The sequence below is a fragment of the Ceratotherium simum genome, chromosome 39 (assembly GCF_057802395.1).
Source record: "Ceratotherium simum simum isolate JZ-2026a chromosome 39, ASM5780239v1, whole genome shotgun sequence".
NCBI classification, from domain to species: Eukaryota; Metazoa; Chordata; class Mammalia; order Perissodactyla; family Rhinocerotidae; genus Ceratotherium; species Ceratotherium simum.
In genome coordinates this window covers 9,703,199-9,723,459 of record NC_141938.1, presented here as the reverse complement: position 1 = coordinate 9,723,459, position 20,261 = coordinate 9,703,199, and the positions used below count along the sequence as shown (strand labels likewise).

General features: G+C 43.4%; 2 long non-coding RNA genes across 2 annotated transcripts in view; both read right to left on the bottom strand.

Annotated features, from left to right (window-relative positions):
* LOC147912154 (uncharacterized) overlaps nt 1-20,261 on the bottom strand; it is a 199,621-nt gene that overhangs the window by 17,260 nt on the left and 162,100 nt on the right. The window lies entirely within an intron of this gene.
* LOC147912156 (uncharacterized) lies at nt 6,543-15,292 on the bottom strand. Its single transcript, XR_015550277.1, has 8 exons — nt 15,095-15,292; nt 14,255-14,346; nt 12,071-12,244; nt 11,732-11,767; nt 10,068-10,189; nt 9,900-9,966; nt 9,477-9,739; nt 6,543-7,337 (listed from the first exon to the last, which is right to left on the bottom strand). It is a non-coding gene; the product is annotated as an uncharacterized LOC147912156 (long non-coding RNA).

Genomic DNA, 20,261 nt, shown 5'->3' with positions numbered 1-20,261 from the left:
AATAAACTGCGTACATTCAAAGTGAACAATTTGATACATTTTGATTATAACTTATTGAACCATCACCACAATCAAGAAAAGGAACTCCCATCCTCCCCAAATTTCCTCATGGTCATTTTAATTCCTCCTTCCCTGCAGTTTGCAAACACATTCTCATTCCCAGGCAACCAGTGATCTGGTATATGTTCCTATCGATTTTCCTGTATTTTCCAAGAATTTTTATAAATGGGATCATATACTATGTACTCATTTTTTACTGGCTTCTTTCACTCAGCATAATTATTTTGACATTTATGCTTGTCATTGCATGTACTATGAATTCATTCCTATCCCCAACTCTTCCCTGGCAGCACTGTGCACATGCCCGAGCACATCCCATGTTGGTGTGAGAGCCAATAGTAATGCTGCATCCCCAAAAGTAGGAATGTGCCTTGGTTCAACTCTGGGAGGGGTTGGCGGCAGCCCTGGACCGGCACATGAATGCTTTCCTGGATGGTTCGAAAGTGCACCATGCCACTGCAGTCCCAATGATTGGCCAATGCTCAGAAACCATGAAGAAGCCCCACCCACCAAGCACAGAGGCTGGCATGAGCATAAGAAAAGGCAGCAGCAGATATACACGCACATGCAAATGCTTTCCCAGATGGCACAAATACCCAAAGTAGTGCTGCAGTCTCACAACTGGGTACATGCCTTGGTGTGGCGGGAGCTCTGAGCCCAGTGTGAATGCTTTTCCAGCGGGTTGGAACACCCACTGTACCCACACAACTTCCAGCATATGGGGGGGGTCAGAAACACAGCTCATGCTTCCCCCCCAGTGGTAGCAGGTGGAATCTGCGACCTGATACTACCACAAATACGCAGGCAAAAGATTAGTTCATCAAACACCATAAGAAACTACAGTAACAATTCAGAGCAGAAGGAAATGACAAATCTCCAGAAACCAACCTTGAAGCCACAGAAATTTACAACCTAAATGACAGAGAATTCAAAATAACTGTCATAAAGAAACTCACCAAGTTACAAGAATATTCAGACAGTTCGATGAACTCAGGAATAAAATTAATGAGGAAAAGGAATACTTCATCAAAGAGACTGATATTATTTTAAAAAAAAACAAGCAGAAATTCTGGATATGAAGAACATAATTAATGAGATAAAAAAGAATCTAGAAGCCTTAAAAAATAGAGCTGATATTATGGATGAAAGAATTAATGATTTAGAGGATAGAAATATAGAAATGCTTCCAGTGGAGGAGGAGAGAGAACTCAGATTTTTAAAAAATGAAGGAATTCTTGGAGAAATATATGACTCAATTATAAAAAGCAACATAAGAATTATACGTATTCCAGAGGGAGAAAGGAGCAGAGAGCTTGTTCAAAGAAATAATAGCTGAGAACTTCCCAAACCTGGGGAAGAACCAGACTTACAAATACATGAAGCCAACAGAACGCCTAATTACATCAATGCTAAAAGACCTTCTCCAAAGCTTATAACAGTAAAATTGGCAAAAGCCAATGACAAAGAAAAAATATTAAGGGAAGCAAGACAGAAGAAAATAACCTACAAAGGAACCCCTATCAGGCTTTACATATTTTTTTTTAATTAATTAATTTATTTTTTTAATTTTTTGTTTATTGCAGTAACATTGGTTTATAACATTGTAAAAATTTCAGGTGTACATCATTGTACTTCTATTTCTGCATGGACCACCTCATGTTCACCACCAAAATACGGGACGGATACATAGGGACAGAGATTGGATTGGTGGTTCCCTATCAGGCTTTAGCGTATTTCTTGGCAGAAACTTTACAGGCTAGGAGAGAATGGAATGATATATTAAAAATACTGAAAGACAAAAACTTTCAGCCAAGAATACTCTATCCAGTGAAATGATCCTTATGATACAATGGAGAAATCAACGTTTTCCCAGATAAACAAAGGCTGAGGGAGTTCATCACCACTAGATCTCCCATACAAGCAATGATCAAGAACGCCCTCATACCTGAAACAAAAAGAAGGCAAATGTCTACAAAGCTTTGAGCAAAGAGATAAATAGACAAAATCAGAAAGCTACAGCTCTGTTTCACAACAGGCTAGCAAATACTTAATTATAACTTCAAAGAAGAAGGGAAGGAAAGCATCAAAAGTAACTATAAACACTTGACCTTAGTCACAAACGCACAACACAAAAATGAATAACTAGTGACAACAATAACTCAGAAGGAGAAGAGGAAAGGGATGGAACCTGCTTACGCTAATGGAGATAAGAGGCTATCAGAAGATGGACTATCTCATCTATGAGATCTTCATACAAACCTCACAGTAACCAGCAAACAAAAAATCAGAGCAGAGCCATAGATCATAAAAAAAGAGAAATCCTCCACAGAAAACCCCCAAAATGAAATGATAGTCAGAAACACAAAGGAAGAGAAACAATGGAAATATAGATTAGGTGGGATTAAGCCTTCATGTATCAATAATCACTCTAAATGTAAATCGATTGAATTCTCCAATCAACAGACACAGAGAGGTGGGGTGGATTAGAAAACAAGACCCAACAATATGCTGCCTCCAGGAAACACATCTCAGCTCTAAAGACAAACAGACTCAGAATGAAGGGATGGGAGACAATACTGCAAGCAAATGGCAAATAAAAGAAAGTAGGTGGTGCCATACTTATATCAGACAAAGCAGACTTCAAGATAAAAAAGACTATGAGAGACAAAGAGGGGCAGTATATAATGATAAAGGGGACTTTCCACCAAGAGGATGTAACACTTATAAAGATATATGCACCTAACACAGCAGCACAAAAGAATACAAAGCAACTATTAATAGACGTAAAGGGAGAAATTAACAGCAACACAGTAATAGCAGGGGACCTGAACACCCCACTTACATCCATGGATAGATCATGCAGAGAAAGGCAACAAGTAAATAGTGGAATTAAATGAAACATATGATCAGATGAACTTAATCCGTATATAGAGAGCATACCCTAACAAAACAGCAGAATACACATTCTTCTTAAGTGCACATGGAACATTCTCAAAGATACACCATATGTTGTGAAACAAGGCAAGCCTGAATAAATTTAAGATTGAAATCATATCAAGCTTCTTTTCTGACTGCAATGCTATGACACTAGAAATCAACTACAAGAAAAAAGATGGGGAAGTCACAAAAATGTGGAGACTAAAGAACACACGACTGAAGAACCATTGGATCAATGAACAAATCAAAGGAGAAATCAAAAAATACCTGAAGACAAATGAAAATGAAAAGACAACAAAACAACTCTTATGGGATGCAGCAAAAGCAGTTCTAAGAAGGAAATTCATAGCAATACAAGCGCACCTCAACAAACAAGAAAAATACCAAATAAGTAACCTTAAACTACACCTAATAGAACCAGAAAATGAAGAACAAATGAAGCCCAAAGTCAGCAGAATGAGGGAAATAATAAAAATTAGAGCAGAAATAAATGAAATAGAGACTAAAAAAACAGTAGAAAGGATCAATGAAACAAAGAGCTGGTTCTTTGAGAAGATAAACAAAACTGACAGACCCTTAGCCAGACTCACTAAGAAAAAACGAGAGAAGTCTCAAAGACATAAAATTAGAAATGAAAGAGGAGAAATTACAACAGATACCACAGAAATCCAAAGGACAATAAGAGAATACACTGAACAACTTACATGCCACCAAATTGGATAACCTAAAAGAAATAGATAAATTCTTAGATTCATACAACCTCCCAAAACTGAATCAAGAAGAAATAGAGAAAATGAACAGACCAATCACAAGTAAAGAGATCAAAATGGTCATCAAAAACCTCCCAAAAAACAAAAGTCCAGGACCAGATGGCTTCTTTGGAGAACTCTACCAAATATTCAAACAAGATTTAATACCTACGCTTCTCAAACTATTCCAAACAGTTGAAGAAGACGGAACACTTCCTAATTCATTCTATGAGGCCAACATCACCCTGACAGCGAAAGCAGACAAGGACAGCACAAAGAAGGAAAATTACAGGCCAATATCGCTGATGAACACAGATGCAAAAATCATCAACTAAATATCAGCAAATCGAACACAGCAATATATGAAAAGGATCATATACCATGATCAAGTGGAATTTATACCAAGGATGCAGGGATAGTTCAACATCCGCAAATCAATCAATGTGATACACCACATTAACAAAATGAGGAATAAAAATCACATGATCCTCTCCATAGATGCAGAGAAAGCATTTGACAAGATCCAACATCCATTTATGATAAAAACTCTCAATAAAACAGATATAGAAGGAAAGTACCCCAACACAATAATGGTCATATATCACAAACCCACAGCCAACATCATCCTTCATGGTGAAAAACTTAACGCCATTCCTCTGAGAACAGGAAGAAGACAAAGGTGCTCACTCTCGCCACTCCCATTCAACGTAGTACTGGAGGATTTGGCCAGAGCAATGAGGCTGGAAAAAGAAATAAAAGGAATCCAAATTGGAAAGTAAGAAATGAAACTCTTGCTGTTTGCAGACGACATGATTGTAAATATAGAAAACCCTAAACAATCCATCAGAAAACTATTAGAAGTAATCAAGTACAGCAAAGTTACAGCGTACAAAATCAACTTACAAAAATCAGTTGCATTTCTATACTCTAATAATGAACTAACAGAAAGAGAACTCAAGAATACAATCTTATTTACAATTGCAACATTAAAAAAAAGTGTCTAGGGATAAATTTAACCAAAGAGGTTAAAGAACTATACAATGAAAACTATAAGACATTATTGAAAGAAATCAATGATGACCTAAAGTAATGGGAAGATATTCCATGCACATGGGTTGGAAGAATAAACACAGTTAAAAGGTCCACATTACCTAAAGTAATCTATAGATTCAATGCAATCCCAATCAGAATCCCAATGACATTCTTCATAGAAACAGAACACAGAATCCTAAAATATATATGGAATAACAAAAGACCTCAAATAGCCAAAGCAATCCTGAGAAGAAAGAACAAAGCTGGAGGCATCACAATCCTATCTTGAAAATATATTACACAGCTATAATAATCAAAATGGCATGGTACTGGCACAAAAACAGACTCATAGATCAATGGAGCAGAACTGAAAGCCCAGAAAGAAAACCACACATCTGTGGTCAGTTAATCTCTGACAAAGGAGCCAAGATCATACAATGGAGAAAGGAAAGTCTCTTCAATAAATGCTGTTGGGAAAACTGGACAGCCACATGCAAAAGAATGAAAGTAGATCATTATCTTCCACCATACACAAAAATTAACTCAAAATGGATAAAAGACTTGAATCTAAGACCTGAAACCATAAAACTCCTAGAAGAAAATATATGCAGTACAGTCTTTGACATCGGTCTTAGCAGCATCATTTCTAATACCATGTCTACTCAGGCAAGGGAAACAAAAGGAAAAATATATAAATGGGACTACATGAGACTAAAAGGCTTCTGCAAGGCAAAGGAAACGATGAACAAAACAAAAAGACAACCCACCAACTGGGAGAAAATATTTGCAAATCATATATCTGACAAGGGGTTAATCTGCAAAATATATAAACAACTCATACAACCCAACAACAAAAAACAGACAATCCAATCTAAAAATGGGCAGAGGATATGAACAGACATTTTTCCAAAGAAGATATACAGAAGGCCAACAGACACATGAAAAGATGTATAACATCACTAATTATTAGGGATATTCAAATCAAAACTACAATGACAGATCACCTTACACCTGTCAGAATGGCTATAATTCCCAAGACAAAAAATAACAAATGTTGGAGAGGATAAGGAGAAAAGGGCACCCTCACACACTGCTGGTGGGAATGCAAACTGGTGCAGCCACCAGGGAAAACAGTATGGAGATTTCTCAAAAAATTAAAAATAGAAATATCATACCTTCCAGCTATCCCACTACTGGGTATTTATCCAAAGAACATGAAATCAACAATTCAAAGAGATTTATGCACCCCTGTGTTCACTGCAGCATTATTCACAATAGCCAAGACATGGAAGCAACCTAAGTGCCCTGCTACAGATGAATGGATAAAGAAGATGTGGTATGTATTATATACAATGGAATACTACTCAGCCAGAAAAAAAGACAAGATCGTCCTGTTTGCAACAACCTGGATGGACCTTGAGGGTATGATGTTAAATGAAATAAGCCAAAGACAAATATGCATGATTTCACTCATATGTAGAAGATAAACAAACACAGGGATAAAGAGAACAGATTAGTGGTTACCAGAGAGGAACGGGGCTGGGGGTTGAGTGAAAGAGTTAAAGGGGCACATATGCATGGTGATGGATAAAAGTTGGACTATTGGTGGTGAGCACGATGCAGTCTATACAGAAATTCACAAATGATAATGAACACCCAAAATTACACAATGTTATAACCCTTTATAATTTAAATAAAATAATTAAAAAAGAAAAAAAATAATTCATTCCTTTTAATGGTTGAATAGTATTCCATTGTGGGGATATACCACACTTTGTGTATCCGTTCACCAGCAGATGGACATTTGGGTTGTTTTCCGTTTTTGTCTACTATAAATAGGTTGTTATCAACATGTGTGTACAAGTCTGTGTATAGTCATATGTGTTTATTTCCCTTGGATGGATTCCTAGGAGAGGAATGGCTGGGTAGATGTATGTAATTATTAAAGACACATCCAAGCTATTTTTCACCAGCACTCGATGAGAGTTTCAGCGACTTGACATCTTCAACAACACTTGCTATAGTCAGTCTTTTTAATTTTAGCCATTTTCAAGTGTGGTGGAATCTCATGATGACTGTCACTTACATTTCCCCAATGACTCATGTTGTGAAGGAGAAGGCAAGCCACACACAGACTGGGAGAAAACATCTGCAAAACATATCCCTAGAAAAGGATGTGTATTTATAATATATAAAGAGCTCTTACAACCCAATAGTAAGAAGACAAGCAACACGTCATGGCTTACCAGGACACAGCAGATCAGGCCTGTGATGAGCACCAGGAGGCCCGCCAAGCAGATGAGGATGAGGGCCCAGAAGGGGAGGTCTGCGGAGACAAGTGGTGGGGTGAGCCACCTCCTGTCATCGCCCCAGGGCTCCTGCTGGGAGCCTTACCATCCCCAAGGACATTCTTTCCGTCCAGGGTAAAGTTCTGCAGCTGGGTACCATTCTGGTCAGCTGCAGGAATTCCTCATAGATGGCAACTCTGTCCAGTCTCTGTGCCAAGGCGGCTGGGTACACAGTGAGTCCACTGCAGTGTGGTTACCATGGGGGACCAACCTGGAAGGACACAAGGGATGAACAAGTGTGTCTGGAATTCTACCCTGATTCTAGATTCCCTGCTTCTGGGTCCTGTCCAAGAGAACAAGAGAACTTTCTGCAATAATGTAAACATTTGTCTGCACTACCAAATATACTCATTATTAGCCCCATGTTGTTATCAAGCACTTAAAATGTGGCTAGCGTGTGTGAGTGAGGAATTGAATTTCTCATGTAATTTAATTTAAAGTAATTAATTTATAAATAAATAACCACAGGGAGAACTTTTTTGAAACTTTGGAGTAAGGACTTCTGCAAATGCCTAAAAACAATGAGAACACTGGTAAAAATGGTCGAAATCAACTTTTCAGAAGTCTAGAAATTAATCAAAGGCTTGTATGAATCTGAGGAGGGTTTAGTGAAGAAACATGGTGGAATCTTGATAAACAGAGCAAACTTTGTGGCATTATAACTTGTACTATTCCCATCGTGGTCTCACAATATCCTCCATAATTTTGAAAACCATCAGTCTCAGAACCATGGTAGCTGAGACAACCAGCAGCCCAGCAGCCATAATGGGTTCGGAGCTCTGAAAAGACCCATCCCCACTGAACTGTCACTAGCTGACCTGCCTGGCAGCTCCCTAAAAAAGCACCATGTTCAGGGCTTGTCTTACTTGACTCAGAGCTTGCCCAGGGAGGAAAGTCTGTCCCCAGGGCACTTGCTAAAAACAATCAGGGCTAATTGTTTTCTATTGTAGCTGCCTGAGGGAGTGATAGCAGCTGAGGCAGGCAAGAGGTGAGCCAAAAACTTAGAAGAAAAATTGGGGGAATGAGATGTCCACAGGGGGCTTTGAAAAGCTCCAGTGTGTTTGTGGGCATCTAGAAGGCCACAAGGGCTCAGGGATGTGGCACGCCCAGGACAGACTTGAGAATGTCTTAATCTCTCACCTCTAGTTGAAGGGTTGGCTTAATATCTGAAAACTTAATTATGTAATACACCATATTAATAGAATAAGGGCCAATACCACGTAACCTCAACCACATATACAGAAAAGAATTTCACAAAATACAACATCCTTCATGACTAAAAAAGAAAACACTCAACAAATTAGGAATAGAAAAATACTTTCTCAACTTATAAACAGCATCGATGAAAAACTCACGGCTAACACCATATTTAATGGTGAAAGACTGACAATTTCCCCCTAAGACCAGGGACAAGACAATGATGTCTGCCCTCATCTCCTATGTTAATCACAGGTACTAGAGGTTCTAATGAGGGCAATTAGGCAAGAAAAAGGAATAAAAGGAACCCAGATTTGAAGGGAAGAGGTAAAACTATTTGTTTTGCAGATGAGAAGATACTGTATATAGAAAATCCTAAAAAATACACCCACACACAAACACAATATGTGAATCGTATCCCAATAGGTGTATAAAAAATTTAAATTGCCCCATGTGGTTAGTGGCTCCACTATTGGAGAGCACAGTTAGACTGCTGATATTTGGTGAAAGTCTCCAGAAGAGGAGGAGGAGGAGGAGGATGCTGGAGGTTGGTGGCCCCAAATGTTAATGCTTTTCCCATCCCACAAAAACCTATGGAAGGAGATGGTAAGATTAGCTGACAGGGATGTGGGGGAGAATGGGCACCATGTCAGTGACTTCCAGATCAAGGATGTGTCACGGGAGCTCAGAGCCATCAGCCACCAGCTCAGCCAATGCTTCCAATCTCCTCAACCTACATCAAGTTGGTGACCAGGCAGGAGTGGAATATGTCTCACAGCTGGCTGCATCTGTAGAGCTTGGTGACCTAGAACAAACGCGAGGGAGAGTGGGTGAGATGGAGGTCTCCTGGGGATGCAGGGGGCCACTGGAGCCAGTGAAAGATCACAGACCTTGGGGCAAGGGAGACCTGACTTCAAATCCTGGCTCTGCCCCTAACTCACTGTGTGACCTTTGGCACAATACTCCTCTTTCTGAGCTTCAGTTTACCCATGTGAGAAATGGGGAAGGCAGCTAAGGAATCACCTCTGGACACTGAGAGAACCCAGGCACGCAGGGAAAGTGAAGGATTGAAACAATAATGTAACAGACGTAAGTCAGACGGAGGAATGAGGGTGCCCTCAGGGCGAGGAGAGACGGGACAGGGGAGACCCACCTGGTCCTGGGTGTCCCTCAGCAGGGCGGTGTACTCCGAGGATGTGGGCTCCGGGTTGCTGAGGTTCCAGGTGATGCTGCGGAAATGCAGCTGGTGTTCTCTCTGCATGCATAAACTCTGGGCTGCAGAGCCTGGAGCCACCGAGAGGAAGAGCAGACACGTGGAGACTGTCAGCTCCCAGCACAGAGGCATGATGGCCCACGGGGTCAGGGTGGTAGGTGCAGACGGCGTCCACACTGGTGGCTGCCCCATCCTTCTCAGGCCTGGGGAGAGAGGGATGTGGGGACTCTAGAGAGAGGTCCTGAAACCTCTGGGGGTGGGGGCCAGAACAGGAAGGAGGAAATGGGAGGACAGTGGGGAGACTGAGAGACGGGTGGTCACAAAAGTGGTCATTAGGGGCAAATGCTCAGGGGAGGGTCTTACCTGAGGGAGACCAGTCTGCAACTCAAGGAGAAGAGGCCCAGGCTGCTCTTCTTGAGCAAGGATCCAGCTGGGGAGGAAGGAGGAGGAGGATGAGCAGGAGGGACAGGGGTTAGGGGAGGGGCTGGGTGGAATTTAACCCACCAGGAGCTGCTGGGACCAGGGTCTCACCAGGCTCTGCAGGACCCTCTCAGGGGAGTTGAACGTGGCTGAGCCGTTGCTCATGTCTGATGAATACCGGAGGGTGGAGATGGTGACGTTGACTGTGAGGGTCTTCAGGTTGTGCCCCAAAGCTGCAAGACGAGAGGGAGAGCGATGGCCATCACTGAAATCTGGCCTGAGACCAGACCAGAGTCCTGCACTCATTTTAATCTGTCGCCTTCTCTCCCAGTGGCACCACCACCCACTCGTGTGGTCACCCAAGTCAGAATCACTGTATCTGCTCAGCTCCTCCTCCCCCCCAGTAACACCAATTCCACATGCAGAATGGTCCTCACAAACACTCCTTCTCTCCACCCCTGTCCTAGCTCAGGTCTTATCTTCCTTCACCTGGACCAACACCCCAGCAGGCTCACTAGATACCTTGTTTAAAGGACGTGCTCTACATTGAACACTAGAAGAATTTTTACAAAATGAAAATCTCACTAGGGCTACCACTGCTCTAGTACCACCTATGGCTCCCTATGCCCTTCAGCATTAAGTTCAAGCTTCTTGTCGTGGCACTTAAGGCCTTTCCCAATTTGGCTGCTGTGGAACTTTCAGTCTCACTTTATCCATCTACTGTGAGTTAAGCTTTATGCTTCATGCAAACCACATTCCTCTCAATTGTCCCCACATACCATGTTGTTTCTGGCCACTGAGCCTTTGCTCATGGAATCCCCTCTGCCAGGAAATCTCTTCATCCTCTATTTGCCTGGATCCCTCCTACTCATTCTTAAAGACTCCATTCTGGTGAAACTTTCTCTAGCAAGCTCTTCCCCTCCAAATTATGCCAGGTGCCTCCTCCCCAAAACATCCCACACAGTGTTATAATGGTGTGTTAATTTCACAAGACTAGGGGCTCTCTGAGGGCTGGCCTCAGACTGAATCGTTGGTATAATCTTTGTGATCAGCATGATTGCCCTCAAACCAGAATCTCACACTGTGGCTTCCCAGCTCCTGGGTCACAATTGGCTGGTGGAGGTGTGGGGCTGGAGCGCTTCTCTTGGGCAGGAAAAGGGGCCCCCAGATACCTGTGGTGGCTTCTGGGGGCACAGGTGATGATCAAGTATGCAGGGACGTGGTGGCTGACTCAGGAGCTGTGGAGAGGGCTGTCATCAGGGAGGGACAGAGCCCCCCCCAGAGTGGGAGGAGTCCCCAGGCTCACACGGTCTCCAGCAGTGACTGTCCCAGGACCACCATTCACAGGTGAAGCATAAATGAGAGTGAGGGGAGGGGTGACTGTGTGAGCAGAGGGATGAGCAAGCCTGTGGATGAGATGAGCCCAAGAGAGAGAGATGGGTGAAGAAGAGAGACTGAACACAGAGGACAGACAGATGGACGGGCAGAAAAATGGAGAGATGGATGGGATATCTGGAAAAGGAGGACCAAGGGCGGGGCTTTAGCAAAATGAAAGTGAAAACCACGTGGGGTCAGAATGTGGTGGAGAACATGTCTGTGTTTAAGGCTTTCTCACCCTGGGCTGGGACTCTCCACCAGAACCCGGGAGGGAGAGAAGGGATGAGTTAGGGCCCTTCCAGGTGCTCCCTCACCACGGATAGTGGGTAAAGGAGAACCACTGCTGCCCAACCCCAAATGCGGACGGGACCCAGGAGATCAGGGCCAGGAATGCTCACTGGTGGTAGTCGGGGCTGCAGCTCCATAGGTGTAATCTGTGGAGAGAAGGCGAGAGGAGCTGAGCAAGAGTGGGGGTGAACATAAAGGATTAAGGGAGAGGGAGGATGTAGGGAGCTTTGTGGGGAAAGCAGAGGGGAAAGCAGAGGGGAAGAGGGGAGGGGTGTTCAGGGGGGAGGCAACGAGATGGAAGGTGGCTGGACCCAGTGATCACACAGTGATGAGAAGACTGATCCCAGACCAGGAGCATAGAGAGATGGATCATAGCTCACTTTAGAGCAACGGAGGCAACACAGAACTCTGACAGGGAGAGAGAGTGTGGCTGTAGCACAGCCCCTCACCACTGACGTAGAGGCTGTCCCCGTCCAGGGTGAGGGAGCCCAGGTGGGTGACGCCCTGAGTCTCATGGCGCGGCTCCCAGTAGAGTCACTCTCTGTCCAGCCCAGGACCAGCGGGGGTCAGAGTGGAAGGTGCAGATGATGTCCACCCCAGTGGCTGCCCCACCCTTCTCAAGCCTGGGGGAGGGAGAACCTGGGGACATGGAATACTGAGCAGGGGTCCTTCTGGGTGTGGAAAGCGAGAGAGGGGAAGGGAGGAGGCTGAGGGAGAGGCTGAAGGGGCTGCTCTGATGTCTGGAGAGGCTCTCCTCCGTGTCTCCCGTCTGAGACAACCCCCTCACAAGTAAGGCCTGAGTTCCTTTAGGATGTGGAGGGGGGCCTGTGAGTGACAAAGAGGGGTGAACACACAGACCTGGGTGAGGGGGCGCCTGCAGGTCTGCACGGACAGCAGCGAGGAGCACAGTCAGTGCCCTCTGCCATCTGACACATGCAGGCAAGAAAGTACCGTTACGTTCTCTCAGTTCCACACTCCAAGGTCTTTTCTTTCTATTTCTTTCCTAGTCCACAGCCATCACCCAGGCCTAGGGAACAATCGCCTCACTCATAATCTTCTTCCCAACACCTCCTACCTGCCTCTTAAGTCTTCATTCTTAACTCTCAAGTCCATTTTAACCCACGTGCTTAGAGCAAATGCCAATCACATCACCCATCTGCTCGCATCTCTCCAGAGTCTTTCCACTGGTCTTTGAACAGAGTCCCAAGTCATGCCTGACTTGGTCCAGCCTGTCCCCCTCGCCGGTGTGGCTCACACCCCTCCCCCTGTGTTCACTTGGCTCAGCCATCCCTCTTCTCAGTTCATGGACACACCTGGCTCTCTGCTTCAGGGATGTCCTCATGCGGGTCTCTCTGCCTGAAACGCTCTCTTGAACACACTCCCACACTCTCACTCCAGTCTAACCCTCCAATTAGCTAAATCCAGTCTCAACTATAGCTCTCAAGCTAAATATCAGTCCTTCTCAAGAGGGCATCCCTGCCCCCTCAGGTTGATTCCTCTTTTGCCAAACTCCTAGATCACTCTCATCATTAAATGTCTAAAATCCAAATTCCCAAATACAATATAAATTCCATGGAGGTGGGACAAGATCTCTCTGGTTCTCCAGGTCCCCGTGCATGTGGCCCAGGGGCTGGCTCATGAGATGAGGAACCATCCTGGTTTGAACGCTAAATGTCCTGTGTCCTGGAAAACCCCTCCATCCTGAACAAACGAGGATGGTGGGTCACCATAAATTGTGCTCTCAAAGAATATCTATTGCATGACAAGCACACATTCCCCTCAAGAACATCCCAGGAAAGCTAGAATGAAAAAGGTGCACACATGTATAACACAACTAGTAGAAGCCAACAATTAAATATAAAATTACTTAACCTGATTCTCTGCAATGTGAATCACCACACTGTTATTTCAGAAAAGTTTCAAGAAACAAAGTTAATTCCCTTTAGAAGGCGAGGGGGAGAGGACAGTCTTTTGGAGATTAGTGCCCTACCCTTCTATCTACCACGTATTGCTTAATATTCCTCCAAATGATGTGAAATCTCATAAACAACAACAAAGTGCTCAAAATAAATCTGGCTGCTGCTCAATTCAATTTTAAATTTCTGTTACTAATATAAAGAAGTTCAAATCATCTTTTTCCCCAGATGTCCATAAGATTTTGAATCTTTGTGGAGGATTTATAGGGCTTTAGAAGTCAAATTGAATGGGTCTGAGGAATGTTGCTGAGCATCCCTGCTAATATTTAATGAGATGTCTTGTAATACTACACATACATGTAAAACATTTATATATTTATGTTATATATAAAATCCTGACTTTTGAGTATTATGGAAGGCATATAAATCTATATTTCTGTACTGTTACACATATTTGCAGTTATTTACATGTTTGTTTAACATGTACTTATTGGCATATAACTGTATTTACTGAAATATTTACCACACAGAACCACACACAGCTTACCATCTTTCCCTTGAATATAATCCATCAAACATCAATAATTTTTCTCATGATACCCTCACTCTCAGTGACTCCTTGTGCTGACAACCCGAGCCCAGGAAAGCCCACCAGCAGGTCTTCTGCACAGTGGAGGCTGCCGGAACCTGTTGGTACCAGGTCCACACGGTACTCACCTGGTCACACAGAAATCCACGGATCAGCGAGGACAGGTGGACCCTGAGCCTGGTTTCACCTCAAACTTGAGCTCCATGGATGCTTTTCTTGGCTGAGGGGGAAAAAAAAGCACAAAGATTGCTTTTGAGTCCTTTTATAGGGTGTAATACAGCTGATGGACGGAAAGGCCTCCCCATTCACTTTTCTTTTTTGTATTTACTGATTTAACTGTAACTGTTGGCTGAGACTGGATTTTCCCGATTCCTATACAGCCACCTGCTCCCCAAGATGGGAGAAAGCAGCTTCGTGCTATGTGCACTTGAGTCGCTCAACTCACTTGGCTGGACAGAGACTTTTTGGTGACCCCGGGCCCTTTAAACAAGCTTGTCATTTAGGGACCCTGTAAGTGACTCGCTGACTTGTAAACAATTCCCACACTTCATTCAGGGCTCGGGAGATTTTCAGGCCCTGGAGCAGGTCTCCCAACCTCGGCACCACTGACATTTGGGGCCGGATGATTCTCTGTCGGGCCGTCCCGGGCCCTGGAGGACGCTGAGCAGCATCCTTGCCTCCCCCTCTAGATGCCAGGAGCGCCCCCATTAGTAACAACCTAAACACCGCCTCCAGACGCGGATAAGCCCCCTGGGGACAAAACCACACGGAGGACGGTGACGGGGACTCTGAGGAGGGGACGGCGGCGCCCGGAGCCGGGAGGAACAGCAGCCTCGGGCGCCCTGAGCGAACAGCCCGGGGGAAACGGGGCTCCGGGGGGACGGGGGGACGCCGGGCCCTGACCCGGCTGCCCGCGGCCCAGGCCCCTCCCTGGACCCGGACCGGAGCCGGGACCGCCCGCCGCTCACCGCGCCTCGCCCATTCGGCCGGACGTCCGAGTCGAGAAGACCAGACACACCGCGCAGACCGCCCGCTCCATCCACGGCGCCGCCCGCGCTTCCGCTTCCGGTCTCGGGCGGGCGTTCGGGGAGGACGGACGTTTGGGGGCTCCGGGTTGAGGCGGCGGGCGGTGCGGGGCCGCGCACCTCAGCCTCGGGGGAGGTGTCTAGTTTCTAGAGTGAGTGCGAGGCGGGCCGCGGGCTGGGTCAGCACCAGGGACAGGGACCAGGTCTAGAGGCGGGGCTGTGGGCGGGGACAAGGGTGTGGGTGGGGCAATGAGCCGGGACCAGGCTGTGGGCGGAGCCAGGCCCGAACGTTGTGGGCGGAGACCAGTTCCAGGGGCGGGAAGAGGCGGGGGTGGGGCTGGAATAAGTCAGGCCAACTTCACAGTGGGTGGAAACCAGTTCTAGAGGCGGGGCTGTGGGCGGGGACAAGGGTGCGGGCGGGGCAAGGGGCGGGGACCAGGCTGTGGGCGGAGCCAGGCCCGAGCGTTGTGGGCGGAGACCAGTTCCGGGGGCGGGAAGAGGCGGGGGTGGGGCTGGAATAAGTCAGGGCAACTTCACAGTGGGAGGAAATCAGCTCCAGGGGCGGGGCTGGAGGCGGGCTTTTCCGTGGACCCCTAGACTGTACAGGTACCTGGATGTTGAACAGCTTTTCTTCAGTCTTTTCTACGTGTTCACACAGCCTCACACAGCCCCGTAGAATGGCAGGTCCGTATTTAGAATTTTAAATTTTTTTGCGCATGTTTGCTGTTCTTAATTTCCTTAAAAAATTGGATCATATATTCACATTTCTCTACAACTTGCTGTCCCAAGTAGGTAAGGATATAACGCTATTTTAATTTTAAAAATTTGGGGGGAGGGAGGCTACTAGGTCATAGATACACGTATGGGAAAACTTCAAAGAGTGAGGGGTACCAAGTCAGTAAAACATTCTCACTCTGCCACTGTCTACTAGTCCTTTGGCGCAGAGATAAACATCCTTTTCTCCTCTATCCTTCCAGACATACTGTGTATGTGTATGTCTGTGTATATGTTCAAGCCCAAGAGGGAGGTCCCCAAGCAAAACCTGAAGCCGATCAATTGCCTTGTGCATCTGGAGTTACTGAAAACAGATTTAAATTTCTGGTGGAGAGGGATCAACCAGTGATGAATTGATAGGAGGAAAACAAAGAAACAACAAAATTTTACCATTTAAAAGATTAAAGGAAAAAGTGAGACAGAAAATGTATTTATAATATCCAATGTGGTGCGTCTCTGGATAAGATTCATGTGTGATAAAATGGTAAACATTTATGTAATAAAACAGTAGACATTGCGTTTTGATTTATCCCAATTTGTTAAATAATTGGGTGAGGGGAATTGTGTTTGAAGGTATGTAGGAGAACTTCATGCTAATTTTTTCAGAGAAGAAAGAAACTAGATAAAGTTGAAAGCTGAAAAATGAAGAAGATTTATAAGTAGCTAGTTCAGAAATATAGATTTCAACCAGGAAAATGAAGAAGTTGTTTCTTGGACTCAGAGTCAAGAGTGGGGAAGGTAGCTTTTCATTATAAGGCTTGAAGTATTATTTGAGAGATGTGCGTATAGACACACACACACACACACACACACACACACACACACACACACGGGAGCCTGAATTTGTATTCTGAAGGGGTCATCTAACTCTACAAAGAATTTGTGAAAATGATTCACCTTACAACAATAGAATGTATTTTAAAAACTACATACTTCAAGCATAAAAAAAGCTGTAATAATCCTTGTGGAAAAATCAATGAGGCATCACTTTCCAACTGACATGATGATAAGTATTTTACATACATTGCTCTCAAGTATTTTCACAGCAACCTATAAGGAAGATGGTATTATCTATCTCCATTTTACAGATGAGGATATTGGTAGCAGCATATTGCTAAAATTTTCATATTTCAGAGAAGTTCTCAATAGATATTGTTTTATTTTAAAATTGTTTATTGGATGTTCTTTTCATTAATAAAACGATATTATCCTTTTTTTTTTTTTAGGCCATATTCTTTTAAATGTGACAAGGCTTTTTTGTGTGTGTGTGTGTGGGAAGATCAGCCCTGAGCTAACATCCATGCCAATCTTCCTCTTTTTGCTGAGGAAGACCGGCCCTGAGCTAACATCTATTGGCAATCCTCCTCCTTTTTTTCCCCTTTTTCTCCCCAAAGCCCCAGTAGATAGTTGTATGTCATAGTTGCACATCTTGCTAGTTGTTGTATGTGGGACGTGGCCTCAGCATGGCCGGAGAAGCAGTGTGTCGGTGCGCGCCTGGGATGCGAACCCGGACCGCCAGCAGCGGAGCACGCGCACTTAACCGCTAAGCCGTGGGGCCGGCCCCGATATGCTCCATTCTTACAAATAAGCAAAGGGTGTGTAAAAAAAATTTAATAAAACTACAGTTTTCTTTTGATATAATTAAATATATCAATCACTTTATTATTTTTCTGCTCTCTGCCTCACATCTAGGAAGATACTTCCTATCCTAAAGGTTTACTAGAAAACTCTACTAAAATTCAAGAATCAGGGCATATCCATATTATGCAAGCTTCCTGAATACATGCAGAAAAAGCCATTATAACACATTTTTGTACAAAAATCTTAGATCATTCATGAACTGATAACAATATAAATCATTATTAGGCAACGTATTTCTGTAGGATGACAAATATTTAAACTTTAGACATTTAGAAAGGTACTTCATTACAGTAACTAATGTGTATAAGAATTTTTTCAACCTCACTGAGTGCCAGGAAAACATTTGACAAAATGCACTGCAATATTATTCACAATAGCCAAGAGATGGAAACTACCTAATTATGCATCAGTGGGGCAAAGGATGAAGAAAATTTGGTGTAGCCATACAATGGAATATTATTCAGCCTTAAAAAGGAAGGAAATCCTGTATTCAGAATTGCTTGCCTGGATCATTTCAGTAGCCATCTGCTTTCTTGCTTAGTCCCCTCTGGTCCATTCACCAACCAGAAACCAGGATGATCCTTTTACGATGTAAGAGCCACAACCTCTAATGGATTCCTAAAACAGATTTTGGAGGTAGACTGCCTGAGTACCACCTGTGTGACCTCGGACAATTACATAACCTCTAATATTCCTCATCCATACAATAGGGGTTGATAGCATTGTCTCCACAGCATTGTTGTGAGGATTAAATGAGTGAATACATGTCAGATGCCTAGAATGTTCCTGGCACATGGTAAGGCAACATGAAAAATTTAACTGTAATTATAATCAAATTACATATTGTGATGGCCTGTTAATTAAGTTGAACCATATGAAATTTCCAATATTCAACCATTTTGACCCATTATTATTGTGGAATAAATGATAAAACTCAGTCTAGGCAGGTTGTGTAGAGTCAAAAAGGATTGTATAAGTGAATATACTATTAGAAAAAAATAAGCTGAAACAGATTGCTTTGCAGTTTACAAGGCAGTTTCTCATCCTTTGTTTCCTTTAATCTCTGTAGAATGCTTTTCAGGGTATTATTACCACTGTCTCTGAAGGAGTAACTGACTTGCCCCAAATCACACCACATTAAATAACACAATTAGAGTGGAAACATCGTTTTAAGTGTAAATCCCATATGATATTTTGTTTTCCCGTCATAACATCATCCGTCCTCTCAAGAAAGTGATGAAATAATGCTGATTCATAGGAACTTAGTCTTAAAGAGACACGTTTTATTGTTGCTCATAATCTCAACCACAACAGCCATGTAATGCACTCTGTGAAGTGCATATTCTCAGATGATCAACACTATGTCTTTGAAACAGGGGTGTTGCGAGAAGAAACTTTGGACCCATGCTTTCTGGGTTTTCAAGTCCATGCTTAGAGTTCTGGGAAACAATAAAAGAAGGGAAAGGGTGAAAAATAGTCCAGAATGAAAAATGTTTGACATATATGTAACTTTATTGATCACCTCAAATGTCTCCTTCTGTTTATGCTCTGTGTCGCTCTACTAGAATATAATGCTCTTAGAGTTGTTCACCGCTGTCTTGCAGCAAGTGGTAGGCGCTGAGTTAATATTTGTTAAAGGAAGGAAACGGGCCTTAAATACATCTGCTCTTTACGCACCAGATAACAGCCCCATACCAGGCAAATGACATCATTAGTAAAATGTGAAAAATCATATTATTATTTGTTCATAACCATGGATTCAAATCTCCCTTTTATTTTGCACTTTCTAAGTACACAAGAATTCTGGTGTACTAGGGAATGTTTCCACAGCCTCACTGAAAAAGAAAGCAAGATTTTTTGGCCCACTGATTCCTGGTTCCAGCAGGGCCCATCTCTATACTTACCTCTAAACAATTAACTACAGATTTGTTATCCCCAAGAACAGCGATCTGCTATGGAGCCTATTTTGATCAGTGTTATGCAAAGTAGACATTTGATATGTCTTTAAGTGGTGATATGGATAATAATGTTGATGGAGAAGAAGATAACTAAAAATTCTCTCTGGTCTTTGTCAAGTGTATCTGGGTGAAGGGTATCTTGGAGTCATTGGATTTCAGAACTCAAAAAGACTCGTCCAACTCTTCATGTTACAGGTGAAGAAAATGAGGTCTAAAGAGGTTAAGAGATTTGACCAAGACTAATTCCTGGGACTAGAGAGAGATCATCTGATTCTCAGCTGGCCACATTGTCGTAACATCTCCAGCTCCAAACAGCCAAGAGAAGGAAGTCTGTTGGTTTCTGGGTAGAAATGATTCCACTTCAAAGTTTTACTTTCTCTTTCTTAGATGCCTGCTCTGCCCTGACAAGAAATTTATCTGGTGTTTATGCTACACTTAAGAAGAGGAAAATGCTACTGGCAAACACTGTTGTGATTCGGTGTGGCACTGGAGAGCCCAGTCATGAAAAAGTGAGAATTGAAAGAATAAGAGGTAAATAATATTAGAGAAGAAGAGAAAATCTATTATTTTAGGGTAAAATAACTTATAAAGTTTAGAACTAGTAAATATGTTGAGTAATGCAAAAGGATGCTAGATTCCTATACGAAAAATCAAAAATAATGTTATATGAGCAAGGATTAGTTTAAACAGGTAAATAATTATTCCATTCATAGGAGCAATGAATTATTTAACATAAG